The sequence below is a fragment of the Orycteropus afer genome, unplaced genomic scaffold, assembly GCF_000298275.1.
Source record: "Orycteropus afer afer isolate SDZICR_OR568_19922 unplaced genomic scaffold, OryAfe1.0 scaffold00083, whole genome shotgun sequence".
NCBI classification, from domain to species: Eukaryota; Metazoa; Chordata; class Mammalia; order Tubulidentata; family Orycteropodidae; genus Orycteropus; species Orycteropus afer.
Window position 1 is genome coordinate 7,231,883 of NW_006921670.1, and position 4,518 is coordinate 7,236,400.

A 4,518-nucleotide genomic window follows, 5' to 3' on the forward strand; every position below is an offset into this window, starting at 1 on the left:
ATGGTCTGTTCCACAATCAGCTCCTGGCCTGGTTTTGGCTGAAGATATTGAGCTTTTCCACGGCCTCTTGCCACAGATGTAGTCAATCCGATTCCTGTGTGTCCCATTTGGTGAAGTCCACGTGTAGAGCCCGTTTGTGTTGTTGAAGAAAGGTGTTTGCAATGAACAAGTCATTGGTCTTGCAAAATTCTACCATGTGAGTGGATCAAATCCCAACTGATAGAAGAACCTGTATGAAAACAATGAATAATGATACCAACAGAGCTGTGGACCTATCCTGATGACACAGACAGTTTGAATATTTCCAACTGGTGTTAGGACTTGTGAATTAACCTAAAACTTGGCACTGTTCGCCAAGGCCTGCAGGGACAACTGCACTGGTGGCTGATGACTAAAACGGGAAATAGCAAAGAAGGAGACAAACTGAGCTGTGAACTTACAGCTGTCCAGAAGGCACATCCATTTTGAATCTTTACAAGTGGTGTGGCTAGTTTGCATATTTAAAGTGATAGCATTCCCGTTCAGATCCCAGGGACTAAGAATAGGCTCCACTTGATGAGGACTGCACAGACACACTAGAGGCTGACAACTGGAAAGGTGCTTGTTTTTTGTTTGTTTTTTTACTCTTCCTTTTTCCTGGTTCCCAACTCTTTTCTTTCTTGTGGTTCTTCCTATCCTTTTTTTCTTTCTTTTTGCATTTTTCTCTTTGTTGTTCTTTTACTCTAGCTCTTTTATCTTAATCCCTCCTCCCCAGATACTGTGGGGTTGTTTTTCCTCTTTTTCTATTTATATTTATCTTTTTAAAGCATTTCCTTAAATACTTCTTATTTATTGCCTTTTCCTTTCTTTCTTTCTTTCTTTCTTTTTGGTGCTTGCTCTTGTGTGTTTATGTGGTGTGTGTTTTCTGTCCTGTTTTTACTTTTTTGGTGGTTTTATTATTATTATTGTCTGAGTGGGAGACAGCAACTATGCCCATACAACCCAACTTTATGCATAACTCCTACAGTCCCATCTACTCAGTGAGGGTCACCACTCGCTTCTTCACCAACTGGCTGATGATACACAACAGCCAATAGGAGCCCGACTCACCCTTAACTGCTCTTCACAAACAGCTAAAGGAGATCTGTGCACCCACTCTCATTCTCTATTACACCCACCAGGAGACAGGTGGTGAGCTCATAAATGCTGCCAACTAGCAAACAGAGGAACACAGTACCCTGCTTATTCAGATATATCAAAAGAAAACAAAAAACGTGGACAAGTCACTCCAATGTACAATCACCAATTAAACATAAATACAACAATGTGAGAATGTCTCAGAAATAACAGACCATCACAGTCCACACAAAGAAGCAAGATAAAGTAGTAGAAACAAGGGACTAGGATACAGATGCAGAAAACACCCCTGAGGAAGGAGGAGCTCTGGAACTCCCTGATAAGGAATTCACAAGAATTCTATTTAGGTGCTTTCAATAGACTGAGAGACAGATCAATGAAAACAGTGACAAAGTTAAGGAAAACAGACAAAACCCTAGAGCAATTTGGGAAGACAATTACAAGAATAAAATGGCAAAGTAAATGAAAAAATTAGAAATGATACTAAATCTACAGATAGAGACCCAGAAGATCAACACTAAATTTTCAGAAATAGATAACACATTGAACAAGCAAAGGAGTAGAACTGAATCAAATGGAAGACAGAATTAGTGAGATTGAAGGCAAATACCTCAATACTTCTTTGTAAAAGTATCATTCAGAAAAAAAGACCAAAACAAAATGAAGAAAGCCTGTTTCACAATAAATAACAAAAATAATAACCTGCCACTCCATTTCATGCCAGTCTCTTCTACCAATTAATGCCTGAAAGCAGCCCAGTCCACCAGGAAGCCACCTACCCAATGGCACCCAGCGTTCTACTCCTTTCCCCACTCAGTGTCTTATCTATTTCTGGAAATTTAGTATTAGTCTTCTGGATTTCTGTCTGTATATTTTGTATCACCTCTAATTTTTCATTTATTTTGTCATTTTTATTCTTGTATTGTCTTTTGAAATTGTGCGAGAGTTTTCTCTGTGTTTTCCTCAATTTTGCCAGTGTTTTCCTTGATCTGTCTTTCAATTCATTGAAGGTACCTGTGGTAGTTTTGTTGCTCTGTCAATTTGGCTGGGCCTGGTTGAGTGGCTGGGCATCTTGTGGTAGTTAATACCCATGAGGAGACTGGCAATGAGCTCCATGGTGGGACCTACCAAAAGTAGCCTTTGGGATGTGGTCTGCTTCCTGTCTATAAGGAGATGCCTTGGGAATGGTCTCGAGCCTATGGCACGCTTGGACCCTGCATGTAGCTGTATCGTTGCTCAGCAGCCTGCTATGCTCTGCCAACCTTGGGACTTACAATGGACTTAAATTAATGGCCTGCCATGTGGTTTGGTAACATCAGGACCATGCCTTTTTACTTGTCAACCTTGGGGCTTCTCAGCCTCAGCAGCCAGCAGCTGTCTGAGTGAAGAGATGCCTCTAGCTCCAGTGGGCCGGGAGGCAGAGCTGGACCCCAAGGTTGAGGGGCTTTCACCCAGCCCCTAGAGCCTGGCACTTTGAACTTGGACTTAAAGCCTCCAAATTGTGAGACAATAAACTGCTGTTTATTAAGGCCATCCTATTTGTGGTACATTCCTGTCAGAGCAGCACTAGGTAACCAGAACGGTGCCTAAATATAATTGTTTTGAATTCCTGAGCGAGTTCCAATGCTGTCTTCCTCAGGGATGTGTTTTGGGTTTGTATCCTGGTCCTTTGTTCCTCCTGCTTTATGTTGCTTCTTTGTGTGGCCTGTAATGCTCTCTTGTCTCCAAGGCATTATGGTATTTTTGTCTTTATATTTAATTAGTGATTGTATGTTGGAGTGACTTGCCCACGATTTTCGTTTTCTTTGTTTGTATGTTATCCATGCAAGCAGGGTACTGTGCTTTGCTACTCTATTCACTGGTTGGCTGCACATATACACACCATCTGTCTCCTTTCCCATTGTCAGCCTCTTGCATGTCCCTGCCGTCCTTGGCAAATCGAGCCTATTCTTAGATCCCTAGAATCTGAATGAGAATGCGGTCATTTTAAAATCAAAAAGGGCTGCCACTTGTAAACATTCAAAGTGGCTGTGCCCTCAGTCACTTTAAATATCCAAAATGGCCACTGCTTGTAAACAATCAAAATGGCTATGTCCTCTGGACAGCTCAAAGTCCACAGCTCAGGTTGTCTCCCTCCTTGCTATTTCCCTTCCTAGTCATAGACCACCAGCGCAGTTGTCCCTTCAGCCCTTGGCAACCAGGGCTGATCTTTAGGTCAGTTCTCAGGTCCCAACACCACTTGGGAATATTCGGGCTGTTGGTCTCGTCAGAGTAGCTGACAGTGCACTGCTCTGACCATCTCTGTTGTTTTCATTCACGTTTTTCCACTAGTGAGTTCCTAATCCACTTCCGTATACTTCTTTTCAAAGCTCAGGGCTCCAGGATTATCTTCAATCTCTCTCTCAATTGGTTTCTCTTTTCTTTGTTGAAGAGGGACTGTGTAGCTTGTCTGCCTATTCTGCCATCTTACCTGAAGTCTCGGTTACTTCTTACTTTTGGTGGGCCAAAGCCCCCAATTCCTTCCTGAGGGAAAGCTTGGGACCTAACATGTCTGAAAGATCTTTATTCAAAATTGACTAAGAGTATGGCTTGGTATAAGGAAGCCTGGTGGTGTAGTGGGTAAGGCATTTGGCTGCTAACCAGAAGGTTGTGGGTTCAAGTCAACAGCTGCTCCATTGGAGAAAGACGAGGCACTCTATAAAGGAACCCATTGGAAACCCAGTGAGGGTTGCTATGAGTCAGAATCGACTCAATGGCAGTGGCTTTGTGGCTTGATATAAAGGAGCTCTGGTAGCGTAATGGTTTACAGCATTCAGCTGCTAATCAACACGTCAGTGGTTCGAACCCACCAGCTGCTCCAAGGGAGAAAGATGGGGCAGTCTGCTTCCATAGAGATTTGTTATTGTTGTTGTTAGGTGTCTTCACGCCGGCTTTGCCTCACAGTGATCCCACGTATAACCAAGTGAAACGTCTACCAAGTCTTGCGCCAGCTTCACCATCTTTGCTGTACCTGAGTCCATCATTGTAGCCACTGTATCCATCCATCTCACTGACGGCCTTCCCCTTTATCTCTGATCCTTTATTTTACCAAGGATGACATCCTTCTCCAGGGAATGGTCCCTTCTGACAACACAACCAAAGTCGGGGAGATGAAGTCTGGCCAACTCACTTCCAAAGAGCATTCCAACTGCACTTCTTCCAGGACGGATTTGTTCATTCTTGTGGCAGTTCATAGTACTTTCAGTATTCTTTGCCAACACCACTCTTCAGAGGGATCAGCTCTTCTTTGGTCTTCCTTATTCATTGTCCTGCTTTCACATGAGTATGAGGTGAGCATGGTTTGGGTTAGGCACACCTTAGTCTTCAAAGTGACATCTTTGCTTGTTAACACTTCAAAGAGTT